The following is a 14511-nucleotide window of genomic DNA, read 5'->3' on the forward strand; positions in this document are numbered from 1 at the left end:
TATATATATATATATATCAGAATTATATAAACACTACGATAAGAGTTTTAATACTTTGCATATATACATGGAGAAATTATTAAAAGTTACACGTGTTATAAATTATATACATAAATATGTACATATATATAAAATACATGATGTATTTTCATATAAAAATCACACATATATATATATTATATATATATACGTATCAGAATTATATAAACACTACGATAAGAGTTTTAATACTTTGCATATATACATGGAGAAACTATTAAAAGTTCTAGTACTCTTATCAAAACGTTTCTGTTGGAGACCGTTCGAAAACAGCACGCCATTTTGATTGCCATTTATTCGTATTATCGAGTATTAATTTGCTTTTATTATCAGCGCAGATATACCCGGTGCTCTTGACGCGTGAAGAGAAGTATCCGCTTATCGGATAAAGTGTCAAGGGCGATGTAACAGCGGCAGGAAATGTTCGATCTCTTGTTTTAATTTTCTGGACAATTTTGACGGACGCGCGGTGTATCATCAAACATATATTCATTGTCGAAGACGCTCGTTATGTATACGATCGAATGATCTCTTCGATAATAATTAACGCCGTACGATAACCTTCGAGTGCCACGTTATGATTTACGATGGCGTATACCGTATCCGCCACGCCGCCTCGCTACGTAAGCTATCCGAGTAATCTGACGTTTGAGTTTTCTTCGGGCCCAAAAAGATGTATCGAATCATTTTTTGAATAATTTAGATCTATCGTTAAAATCGAATTTATAATTTGATCTTATTAATTATAAATCGCCTTTAATTTCAAAAGAATAGAGAACACGTGTCGCGGTAAAAGCCATGGAAACTGCACTTTGAATGCTTCTTGTATCCAAGGAATACGTCAAGTCAAGAGAAAAATGTCTTTATCTAGACGTCATGCGAGTCGAAACGATGATTTTTTGTTACAAAATTTTGACTGTTTATCGACGTTAATTTTTCCAAATCAAGTCAAATTGATTTTTGGTCGATTTTTGCGTGTTCCTCGGGTATCGGTTCTCTTTCCTATTTACATCGAGATTGCACGCGCGCGTTAGAAAGCTCTTCACAGTCCGTAAACGAGGCCCCTCGATTGACGTCGTCGAAAGAACGTTGCGGTTCCGGATCGCGAGCGGCCGCATTCCGGGACGGCGCAAAAGTGCGGACGTGTTCGTTCCTCGCTCGCTTCGCCGTCTCACGCCCGGGTGTCGCGAACGTAAAAATGTGTTATTTACCTCGCCGGTCGATTATTCTCCATCAGTGCCCCGTGCGAGTGGTACGCTCACTGAAACTGGCGTCTGGCACTAGCGCGCTTTTCGCCGCCGGAACGTCCCGCACACTTTTCCTTTCACACGACACTCACTTGATCTTGCCACCAAATCATCATTCGTTACTTAGCCCGCGAGCCCGCTGCCTTCGACGATTATCAATAACGCTTTGTCTGTCGCGACGGGTGCTGTCAATTTCAACTCGTAAACAGCAACGTCAACGACAATTATCGGCAATCACGATAAGGAAATATAAAAAAAAAAAATAATTAAATTATAAGAGGGAGAGAGAGAAAGAGGGGGAAGAGAGAATCACTGTTGTTCAGCACAATTTCTCGTTTTGAGAAAGGGCGAGAGAAAGGGAGGAGGAGGAGGAGGAGGAGGAGGAGCAGGCTGCTCCGGCAAAATCCGAAAAAAATCGGGAGCGATATTTTATCAACGACTACGTGTACCGATATATAGTCAGGGCCGGCCGAGCGCCCAATGCGGACTGACTATAACTGTAAACGATCACTTGTCGGCGAAGTGAGCGAGGAGGCCCCACCGGCTTCCCTCGGGGACTCCCGCCACTGGCATGAATATACTCGTGCGACAACGTGCCAGCGTATACCGAGAGCGGCATGCCGGCGTACACCGAGAGGTACCAGCGGACCACCTCGCGGCTCCCACCAAACCAGTTCCTACTCCAGAACCGCTTCCACCTGCTCTCTCGCGCTCTGAATATGCTCCGAATATGCGCCCGGACGCGCCCGGCCGATTACCCGGCCGAAAAGAAAATAAAAAAAAAAATACCGAAAAAGAACCTTTCGTGGAATCGCAAACTAACGTTTAAAGAGCGAGCACTTGCATCGGACAATCCTTTTTATTCCGATCTCTCAACCTGATCCTTCGAGTTCTCTCGGATTAAGAGTGTTCTGATTTTGTAATCTTTATCATATTACGTGCGACTGACTGCTGGTTTTATTAGAAGACTTTTCCTTTCGATGGACGACGTTTGTTTGTTCTCTCTTTTTCTCGCTCTTTTTTCCTTTCGTTCTTTATTTTTTTACATTACTAGGAAGTATGACACTTGATGTTATGTAACGCGCAACTTCCGCAAAAATGTGTGGAAACCTGTTGCGCATTTATCGTCGCTATAGATAAATTGTCGACGATCCAAACGTATCGTGCGCCTCTTCCTTCGAATGTTTTTATCATTATTTTTTTAGTTCGTGACAGTTTTAACTTAATTGTTATTCTGAGGAGATATAATTAGCTGCAAAGTGTCGAGCCGATTCTTCAGCTGCTTTGGAATCGATTGTTCTTTGCGTTGATGTCGGAGCACTTGTGACTTTCAATTAATTATCGTGATTAAAAATAAGAGGCTTTTTAGACATAAACTAACTTTGAGGAAAATATTTTCCGTAATTTTTTAATAAACTTTAAGGCTTTACTATTTTTTAATAAACTTTAAGCCTTGATTTAAAAATTAATCACAAAAATATGCAAAATTAAATAGAATAATTAGAAAATTGCGAGAAACTATTATCTTTTTCAAATTATCTTGAAGTTGTCTAAAGAAAAAAATTCAAAACAAAGACGATTTTCTTCTCGTATAATTATTGAATACAATAGTTAAATATAAATGATATTTAAAGGTATATCAAGTGTTGCAAACAGTCACTGGAATTGAAAATTATATTTTCTATATAAAGATGAATATTATGTATATATGAAACACTTTAATAAGATTAATATTTATCTATATTTAACAATACAATTTAAAAATTTGAATGAAAAAATTCTTATTTTATTTTAATTATTTTTTTAAACATGTGTGCGTGTGTCTATTTTTTGTTAAAATAATGTTTGCTCTAGATTTTACTTTAGATTTTAAATCACTGCCAATTTTGTATTTTATACAAATTAATGTCTTCTATTCTACGTCATAAAAATGCATTTTTATAATATTGTTACAATCCGTAAGTAACTCCTATCGGAGTTTCTCGTGGCTCCTCGTTCGAACCGGTTCCTGACGATCCGAAAAAAACTGTTATCTTTAAAGCCACGAATCTCCTGGCCGAGAACCGTACGTTGTGCGACGCTGCAAAACGTGTCGCCACGCTGGTTGCGCACAATTACAAAAAAAAAAAACAAAAAATAGAAACAGATCGAGAAGAATACGAATATACAGCCTGCTTGTTTTCGTCGAGTGACGTTCATCGAAAAACGCGAGAACATCACACGTCGACGGCACTCGTCGACGGGGTGCGGCGAGGATCCGATCAGAATTTCGCTTCCTAACCGGAACACTTTCGTCGCGCTTGCTTTCTAGATCGCCGCTGATAGATCGTCCGGCCGAGGCGTTCCGCGACATAACGGTACAGCGGAGGAGCATTCCTGCCGGGCTGAATCGGTCGAACGTTGCACGAACCTCCGTTCGTTGTCCACAGCCGATGATCACGCATCGGTCAAGGCCCCTCTTCTACCTTTTCCACGCCGCTACCTTCTTCCACATTTGTACGGGCGAGCCACCTTCACCTTCTCTCCAGCACCGCGGCGTCCTTTTCTTCTCTTTCCTCTCCCTTCCTCCCTTCCTCTCTCTCTTCTCTCCCTCCCCTCCCCCCGCCCTCTCTCTCTCTCTCACTCTGTCTTTCTCTGCCTCTCTTTCTGTCTCTCTCATCTTGTTCTCGTTTTTTCCCCTGCCTTTCGCGCCGCGCTCCGGCCGACAAATGAGGGAAAATGCGTTCTACGTTTAGCTTGAGTTACGCCGAGGTGAGAACAATGCGTTCTTACGTCAGAACTAACGAACGAACGGGCGAGCGAACGAATGATGAACCGGACGATTACGCCTGTAACGATGATGTCGCTCGCAGAAACACCTGTGACACGTGAGCGCGCACCGTAAGTCTTCGTGACGTAATCCATTATCGAATCGTAAGATAACGTTCATTCGAAATGCCGAAATTTAACCGGATTGACATCTCATCAGCGGATGATGTTAATATATGTCAGACAACGGTATAAATAAGTACATAATAACACGATAACACAACTGCGTGTTCACCAATGTGTAAATGTATATATACTTGATGTCTTTATCGAGATATGCTTCATGGAATTCTGTTAATTCATTATTACTCTCGTGGTAGTGTAAGTTCTTTACATAAACTGCAGTAAATCATAGTTAATCTGAATTATCAATTAAGAGAAATAAATCTATTTTCGATCAAAGCGCGCGGATCTTAGTGCTCAAATATATTTCAGAGTGAATTTATGAACATATCCAATTCAAACCGCGCGACGAAATCTTTTTTGGTCTTGAAACGCAATTATGAACCAGAACTAAATCTGAATTAGTTTTCAAAGACAGGACAAACTTTTGAGATTTTTTTCTGAAAAGGTTTGCTTATTTTCTTTTAATGTATGCGAATGTAAAAGAGTCATACGGTTCTCTGACTTCTTGCTCGACTTAACGCTAATTTGACTCCTACATGGACTTACTGTGAAACAATAGCGTCCCAAATCTCAATGGCAATTGCGTTATTGGACCACTCGGTTGATATCAAACACACCACGACGTTAGGACAGCACTCGGTGCTCTCTTGACTCGGCAAGAATTCAACTGAAAACATATTGATACACACCTTCTTTTCTGCATGCTCTCGTCGCGGCATAAGAGCGTGCCTTGCATTCTTGTCGCATTGTCCCAGGACAATGTTCGGCCCGATAAAGCTACCGACTTTAACTTACACCTGGTGTCTTAGAACTAGAGCAAAGTGTACGCACAATGTTTCTCACAACGGGTATTTGCATATAATACTGCAGAAAATAAGAACATCGAGGACGATCGACGTCTTTCGCAAATTTCAATGCTCAATAATATCTAATTAATCTGATGAGGTACAAACGAAAGTTCTATCGAGGGAAAGTCCCTTCTAAATATGATCTATTATACTTTAACCTGTGGGAATCTCAGCTCAAAAAGAATCCTTTATTTTCTAGCTAGACAGTCCATTAATGTCTCGTCAGTTTCAGTAGCATGAATCATTTTGAAATTTAAGAACATGGAACGTTATTTATTTACATAAGACATTAATTTACATAAGATATTAAGGCTCTTGAGTAGTCAGCGTAGCCATATTGACGTCAGAAGCGAGAAATGACACATTAATTTTACGTACCATTTGTAAATAAAGATAATTTGGATAAAACAAAATGATGACATGACTTTTTTTTTAAACATTTGTAAAAATGGACAAAATCTATACTTATCTCTCTTGACAGTCAGTAAATAAAAAGTGATTAAAGACACGTGTAAATGAAAATAGGCTACATATGCGTGATAAGGCTGTATTCCAAAATTGACTGCCAGTACTGAAAATCTGTAGTATATGTAACGTAAACTGTAACATTTTTAGTGCTGGCAGTAAATTTGAAAATTCACAGCCTGAATAAAAGCACTCGATAAAAATTAACGTGTCATTTCTGGCTTCTGACGTCACGATTTAATATGACTGTGGCGACTATTCAGGAGCTTTAACTGACGCTGCATGTGTGCGTGTTTGTTTATTAAAATTGCATACATTTTGATATAAATAAGTAATACAATAGCATAATCTTTTCTGTGTAGGTTCCTTTTCCTCACTATGTATATTTTCACGGAAAGAATGATTTGGTGGAGCATTTAAAAATTTAGCTAGATACAGCTCTAAAAATAATTTTGTTGGACTATTAAAATAATTGAGGACGTTTAAACTGGCTATTAAAATGTAAAAATTTTTTACGTTATTGTTCATTATATTTGTGAGTTTCCTATATAATTATTTTGATAGTCCAAATTGTGTTTGATCTTAGATAAATTTTTTCCGTACTTTCCGTGTTGAAACATGCAAATACAGAAATGAATAATCACGATTTATATCTTGGTGATAAAGAAGTACTTAATGATATTCTTCTTATAATAAAGATAACTTATTTTTTTTTTAATTGCATATATATATATATATAATATAAAAAGCTACACATTCTTCTTAAATATAATGAAGATAGCTCATTTTTTTTTCTTAATTGCATGCATATATAAAAAGCTGTTCATAAAGTCTCTGCAATCATAATCTCTTAACAAGAACGTTTATATCGACAGTCACATTGGCAATATTTCATGATCGATGTCTCTTTGGTAATTGAAGAATCCTTAAAAGGACAGAGAAAGATCGTATTCGATCTTATTTAACTTGATCCCGGTCGTGAAAAACCGGTTTTAGCGTTTCTTCGTTACACTTCGCACGCATTGTGTACGCCTCATCCGCAGTAAAATTTTTAAGGAACTATCGAGACTTTCCATTTCGAAATGATCGATTTCATTAATTAATTCCCAAGGCATAATATCGTCTTGATATTTATGGCATCATTAACGAAGTAATGTCTAAAAAACGTCCTCCAGCTTTTTTACTTCATTCGATCACTTAATCTTATCAAGGTACTTTTTTTCTTTTTGTAAGTATCCCTTTATCTGTATTTATTTCAGAGAGTTTAAGATTATAGAATCAAAATTTCCAAGCAGTAATTTTTTTGTTTCCAATTATTTCTAGCAACCATTGCAAATCGTCCTTTAGCTTTTTTACTTCATTCATGTCCATTTTCATCAATGTAGATTAACTTTAATCTCGGTTCAACTTACTCTTCGTCTCTTTCTAGTTCTAAACATTAGAAAAAGAGTTACATTGGTTAAAACGGACATCAATTACTTAATCTTATCAAAATATTTCTTTTATCTTTGACCGTATTTATTTCAAACAGTCCAGGATTAAAATAAAGTTATATTGGTTAAAACGGACATCAATTACTTCTTATCAAAATATTTCTTTTATCTTTGACCGTATTTATTTCAAACAGTCCAGGATTAAAATAAAAATTTCCAAGTAGTAATTCTTTACAATTATTCCTATACATTGAAAACAATTTTTGGTTGAAAATGAACTAATTAGAATTTTTTTATTAAATTTATTATAATTCTAGTTGAGATAACCAACTTGAAATAACCTAGTTAATACAATATTTTTGGTAAAATCTACTAGAATTCTTATTTGTACTAGAATAATTATATCAATTAGAATTCTAGTTATCTCAACTAGAATTCTAGTAGATTTACAAAAATTCTGATTCTTTCATTTTTTCCACTAAAATTATTTAATCCAATCAGACCATTTTTCTCAGTATAGCAATAATTGAAAAAATTGTAAAACAATGATTCATTAAATCAATGTTATCACACAATCGATAAAAAAATCACGTTTTTTTCTAAGTTAATTATTCTAAGCTAATTATTACATTCTTAACGATATTTCGTAACTTAATAAACGCGCGTTTGTGAATTATAAAAGATAAACAGCGGCATTCGTCGTCATTGTTGTGCGTTAAAATTAAAAAGATCAACTCGTCCGAATCAGTAGATCGCGTATGCTCGTCACGAACGCTCGGTATGCTGCCTTAAATTATCGCCCGATCGATCGGCGACATGCGACGCGACGGGTCCAAAAAACAAAAAATAAAAGTTCCATTAAGTCGACGGGAATCCGCCCTCGCCTCGGGCACAATTTCTCTCGAACGATCCAGGTCGAAGTCTGCAATGGGAGGTAAACGAGGGGAAAGAAAGGAAGGAAATTGCAGGTTCTCTCCATTCATTTAATAAATTTTATCGCTCGCGTATCTGGGATTACGTCTGGTCATTTAATGCGGGCTACTTTGGCCCGACACGTGGGAAAGAGGCAGTCCAAAAATTAATTCTTCTAATTAATTTAAATCCTGATCTTTAGTCAACCTACGATGATCATATCGGCATAAAAATCAGACGATCGTCGTCATCTTCAAAGCGTTCCGGGTGGCTGAGATTTTACCGATCGCTCGTGAGAATAATCGGTATCGCGGCGGGGATTTTCAACGTGTTGCGCGTCAGTATGAAAATGCTCCTTTCACCCGGATTCTGGCGAGGGAATGTCGTTGAAAGACGAACGACGAACCCGAAGTACGAGAGGCGCACTGCCTGGATTCGCTCCGTTCGAATCGTTTCGATGATCGAGCGGCCGATGTCTAAACGTTTTAAAATCCTCTCACGATGAACACGTATATAAGCGTACAAGCGAAAATCGTATAAGGTCAATATCTCTCGCCCACATCGCCCGGATCTCGCGATTCTTATTTCGCTTTTACAAAGTCGAACAATTATGGCGCGTTAACATGACGGCGGATATACTCAGTTATTAACGAAATTGCCCGTGTTACTTTGGTGTATGCCCTGTCTGTCCCGCTGCCGGAGAAATCCAGCCCGTTGCGAGTTAATTGGACTACTTACATATTCCGGTCCGCAGGAATTTTTCCCCGCTCGCACGCTCACGCGAAAGGTCACGCAAACGCGGATGTAAAGGCGAGCGAACGGAGAACGGTGCTGGTGTACACGCGCACGCGTTTGCTGCCGTAATGCCAATTTTTCTCCCTTTGATCCAGAAAATTCGCTCGGAAAGTCCGCGAACAATCACGCGGACCTTTGCACTGTTATCTAATTTTACGGAATTAGTACCGATATTCCTTACACTTTGACTCGAATGAGAACCCAATGATGTCGGGTTAAGAATGAAGAAACAAGTTCTAGCTTCTGAACGACTGTAGTTGCAGGAAAAAAAAAACGAATCGATAAAATTAAATCTCTTTCCTTGGTTAATTTTAGAAAGACACGAATTGGTAAAAATAAGGTCTTTTTTATTTTAAATGGATTTTGTTCTTCTCATAAATTCTTCTACTCATCGGACTATTTAATACATTAGATCTTAAGACGTTCAGACGAGACATTAAGAGATATTTCGCCTGAATACATTTTTTATAAAACTATTAAATTTTTAATTTTTGTGAAACTTTCAATTTTCGATGTATAGCATATCACGTTGTTCCAAACTGAAAGAGTAATTATCGAAAAAATCTCACGGAATAAATTATCGTTGTACTGTTAATTGGTACTAATCGCAACGGCAATAACGCGAAATTCTTCTTCTTATTTCCTCTTTTTCACACTTGCTCAGCGAGTCAGTTTTATTTCGCTCAGTTTTGTAAAAGCGACATCGAGACGCAGGAAAAGTGCAACGTTTGCAGCTGTCTGGAATGTAGCGCCGTAAAAAGACTTCGCCTTGGCGGGGAATATAATTAATAGTGAAGAAATGGCTAGCGACTTTCCGTCTCTCCCCCTGCCGTGTGCGCGATTGTACGTGTATACGTATGTGCGTGAGCGTTCATTTTTCGTTTCTCTTTATTACAATACTAAGTGCGCGTTGCGGGATTCGTTCGGTTTGGAAGAATGAAAAAAAAAATTAGAAGGATTTAAAAAAGAAGAATTAAAAACATGTAATATAAAAAGTTATACCTTTTTGATGTAAAAATGTAGCGTGGCAAAATTTAACGAGCAAATCGAATTCATAAATCGTGCGACGAAAAATGACGTGTAAATCTTATCTGTCGTCGTGGAACAATTGTACTTTTACGCGTTATTTATGCACAACATTGCTGTAAACGTAAAAAAAATACTTCTATAAAAATTTTACCGTTTCAAAGATAAGGAAGCAAATTGTTTTTATAATAGAGATAACGTACTCGCTTACGTTTCGATAAGTCGTCAACACAAGTGTAATTACACTGGACATTTTTACTTAAGCATATTTTATAACAAATAAAAAAAAATTTTTAGTAATTTGCCGGAGACATCTTTCAAGCAAAGGATATTTTATATAATTATGAACTTTATCTTAAATAATTGGCGCATTACGCAATAATTTTGTTGACGTTTAATTCACTGATTTGCAACGTGCTGTATAGTCTCTACAAAAAAATGTCTGGAATTGGAAACTTTTATACTTTCCGTATAAAATGAATGTTATATACATATGAAACTATTTAGATCAATATTTATATCTAATAATATAATTTTGCAATTTAAATGAACATATTCTCCTTTTATTTTAATTATTTTATAAGAACACCTCTACTTCTTATTGAAATAATTTTTCATCCAGGTTTTAAATTGTTGTCAAATTTTTTATATTACTTTCAGATACATACAAAAATCTACAATTTTTAAATAATTTTTTAATTTTGTTAAAAAAAAACACATATAATACATTCCTAAACAATTAATTTTATTTGATATCCAAGCTGAATTTATTATTACATTTTCTGTCTATGTAACTATTTACGAAACTTTACCTGCAATATTTGTTTATAAATAGAATTCAACAAATTATCGGAGCATCACATTCGTTATATCTACGTAACTATAATCTATAGGTGATATTCATCGCAAATGATTTTTCATCCAAATTCAGATTCGCAACGTCCTTCGACATGCTTGAGCATCAGCTTGTACGGACCGAGTCGAATTAAACGAGATATCACTTCCCTTGCCTAGGCTCTCTTTCCTCCATTTTTTTTGTCTCTCCTTGCTCTTCGTTTCAACGATTGCGCGCCATAACTAACGCGCGATTCGCGCGGCGTTGAAATCGCTCCAAGTCCGCTCTCGCACGATTTCTAAATCGCGAAGCGATCGAGCGCAGTAGGTGCACTTTCTCCGTGCCTTTCTCGCGCGGCATTAAGACACATCCCGGGCTCCCGGGCTCAGGATACTCGATCCGATCCAGGTCGATTTGAGAACGGCCTCGCCGATTGAATTTCGGTGTAAGGATCGGAAAACCATCGAGTGTCCTGGCCACCCCGTACATTTCGCGTTGCGAAAGCGACGGACGTACGATCGGATCGTACAATGATTGCAAGTAAGAGTGAATAACGGTTCTTACCACTTTACTGTTACTAACGGGCACAGATGTAATGGATTTCGTTGTATACGTGTAATATATATGTATATATATGTCGGATATATAATATTTTATATTTTTGCGTTCTCCCTCGCAAAAATCCGCTGCGCAACAATGTGGCGGTAGTGAAGTAAATTAATTTATATGGCACACAAAAATTAATTCGTTATATGTTTTTGCACGTGGGTACAATCAGATAAAGCAGTTTTGTCTTTCTCCTTTGTCCTAATTGGGCAAATATTTCGCGCTGTACGTTGCGAGCGCAGATCGTAGATAGCGCTGGGATATGATAGAGCCGACCACGGTGTACGTGTTCTCTTCTGGAATCTGCTCTCGTCGGTGGCTGTCGTGGGTGGGAGTCTAAAACTAGGCCTCGCATAAGAACGCGGGTCTAACGGGTGTCTTGCTTCGTCGCGATTGAATATCGCGGACCCGTCCATCACTCTTTGGAACGTAGGTGGGATTCAGAGCCGCGGGGGGAATAATCGCTTGTCCTGGGGCCTTATTCTCGAAAAATATCGCAATAATAAAATAATATATGTTACGTACACGGAAAAAAATAATTGATTAATAGCATTAGCCGACAGCAGTGTCTAATTGAAAATAATCTTGTTAAAGTTTTCCTGTCATTTACCATTACGATCTCAGATTGTGACGTCGAGAGCGAGAAAAAATAATATAAATTCTTGCAAATTATATTTGAATAGAAATATTAATAAACTAACGTTTGCAATCGAATAGATTTATAAAATATACCAAAAACTATCTTTTTGTTTCGGGAAGAAATTAAATCATATTAATTTTTATTATTATTAATTAGACAGTTTGTCATAGCTGTGAAATAAATTATTTCGTTTTTCTAACAATTACTTATTAATTAATGAAACAAAAAAAAGAGTTTTCATATTCTACAAATTCTTTCGATTGTAAGTATTGTTTTATTGAAATACATATTCCGTATTATTAATATATTTTGTAACAATTTTATTGTGTATTTTCTCACTTCTGACGTCACAATATGAGATAATAATGATAAATGAACAGGATCCTTAATTCAATGACAGTTTTAACGAAACAAATACATCCATACTCTTTCATAAGATATTTGCTATTAATACTGTTATTGAATTAACAAGTTCATTTTCAGTTAGACTGCTGTTAGAACTAATGCTGTCAGTACATAATTTTTTCGTACATATTACCTATTTAAAAAATGCGAGCCCAGAGCGGTCGATTCGAAGAATTCATCTCTCGAAGAAATTATTACTCCGCTTTCTTAATAAATAAAAACCAGAATAGACATTTTTTTAATTTCGCGAGGAGAGAAAACGTGCGTCCGCTTCTCCGCGCCGACATTCTCGGACACCCCGTGGCCGCCTCGAGGCGCGCGCGAGCGAGAACCTTTGAACGCGCGCGATCCTTTCTAAAGCGGCTCTCCCGGGAGTTCGGAGGATGCAAAAGGTGCGGGATAAGGGAAGGCGGAATGAGAGGAATGCCGCACACGTGAGGAGGAACGATCGTCCCGCAAACGCCGACAGTAGACGCGCAGGCCGCGCGTGCACACACACTGCACGTATGATACCCTACGTACCCTACATAAACGGCGACACTAATGGACGTACACGTGACACAAGGCCGTGCGATCACCTTGGTGTTGAGGCCTACCGAGACACCGGGACACGTTCTTTTTGCGCGGAGTAGCGGAACCGCCATTTTACAGTTAGCCCAGTCCAGTCGGATCAAGTCGGATGTTCGACCTTCTCTCCTCGTCGCGCCGCGAGCGAATCCGCGACTACGATCGCACGACGAAATCATTTCCCGAATGCGAACGACGAAAATGGCGAACACGTGCGGCTGGACGCCAAACGTCGTGTCGCTCCGTTTCTTTCTCTTTGCTTTTGTCCCACGTTGCACTTTGCACCACCAATTAATTCGAAGCGATAATACCGGTCGATAGTACGTGGCGTGCGATTAAATAAAGACGGTCAGCAGTTCCGCGCCGCGTTATGAAATCGACGAAAGCGAGGGAAAGTAACTCCTACATCGCGAACTGGCAATATCGCTTAATGGAGGCATGTAGGAATATTTATAAGAAATTATCGAGAGCGATACTCAGCCGGTTTGATAAATAATTATTGAAGTAATTGCGAGAATTAAAACACGGTGACATGCATCGCGCGCTGGCATAATTCTTCATTTAATTCACACGATTTTGAGATATTAATGATATAATTTATTTAGGAAATATATTATATCGAGAACCATCAGGATTATTTCCTTCATTCAATCTGTAGAAAGTATAGGAGAAATAAACTTTGCTTGAACTAGAAATTGAGGGAATGGGCGGAATAAAGGCACAATTCTACTTACGCCCTTTTTCCGGCAATTAGCTTTTTCATATAATATTGATCGTAATAGAAAAGTATTGTAACATATAACTTCTGAAAGACATTACATTAATTCTTTTGATATTGTATCCATTTGTGTATAATAAAAAAGTAGCAAGTTATTTTAATTTTTATTAATATCAAGATTTCATAATTAGACCTTTATTCCACCCATCTTCTCAATTGTAAATTTAAAAATATTATTAAAATCAACTTTAACCAAATATGGCCTTCTTTGCTTATTCGTGTTGAACGTCGCTTATTTGTAATTTCTCGATTTTCACTTAGATACTGTTAGACACTTTTCTCTGATTTCGAAATTGATCTTAAAAATGGCCAATAATTTCTTATAAGACTAAAACTTTATTATAAAAGATTAAAATTCTTATAAGAAATTATAAGGCTTAATTCTTATAAGATTAAAATTTCTTGTAAGATAAACCGTTTGTTTTAAATTCTATAATGGCAAAGGTGTAACATTCTTTTTTTCCAAAAATAAACGTTGCAGACTCAACGTTTAGACTCGACAAGGACTCTTTTATTACCGAAATAGCATTTTCTGTTTGAGAAATAATTGCATCTTCCAAAACGTTATTTAAAATGCGACGTTTCAATCGTCTTATAAATATCTATCGAAACGTTCGGAGCCGGCTTAGGATCTCGTAAAGATTAAGCCGGAATCCATCGAGCGGATATCGCGTGCTATATGAGTGAAAATTGCGTAAGTGGGATCAACCGTTCAGCTCTCGCCGGCTCGTCGCGAGACATCGCGGCCGTTCGCGCGAATGCGATAGCGGCATGGAGAGCGGTAACATTAAAACATAACGAAACAATACACGTTACACGCGCTGATTGGCCTCTATGGACCGTGCGCGCCTTCTTTTCCTTTCTCTCCTTCCCCCCTCCTCTCTCTCTCGCTCTCTCTCGCTCTTTCTATGTCTGTCTATCTCCCCTTTCTCTCGCTCTCTTTCTCTCTCTCTCTCTCTCTCTCTCTCTCTCTCTCTTTCT

General features: G+C 37.7%; 1 protein-coding gene across 2 annotated transcripts in view; it reads right to left on the reverse strand.

Annotated features, from left to right (window-relative positions):
* Positions 1-14511, reverse strand: part of LOC108757612 (protein dimmed) — a 23806-nt gene that overhangs the window by 5994 nt on the left and 3301 nt on the right. The window contains exon 1 of one of the 2 annotated variants that reach the window (XM_018502075.1): positions 1251-1876. The exons of the other annotated variant lie outside the window; for it this stretch is intronic. The gene's annotated coding sequence lies outside the window, so the exon portion shown is untranslated. Of the gene's footprint in view, positions 1-1250; positions 1877-14511 lie in introns of those variants that run through there. 2 annotated transcript variants of the gene reach the window in all.

Source organism: Trachymyrmex cornetzi, unplaced genomic scaffold, assembly GCF_001594075.2.
Source record: "Trachymyrmex cornetzi isolate Tcor2-1 unplaced genomic scaffold, Tcor1.1 scaffold147, whole genome shotgun sequence".
In the NCBI taxonomy this organism is placed as follows: Eukaryota; Metazoa; Arthropoda; class Insecta; order Hymenoptera; family Formicidae; genus Trachymyrmex; species Trachymyrmex cornetzi.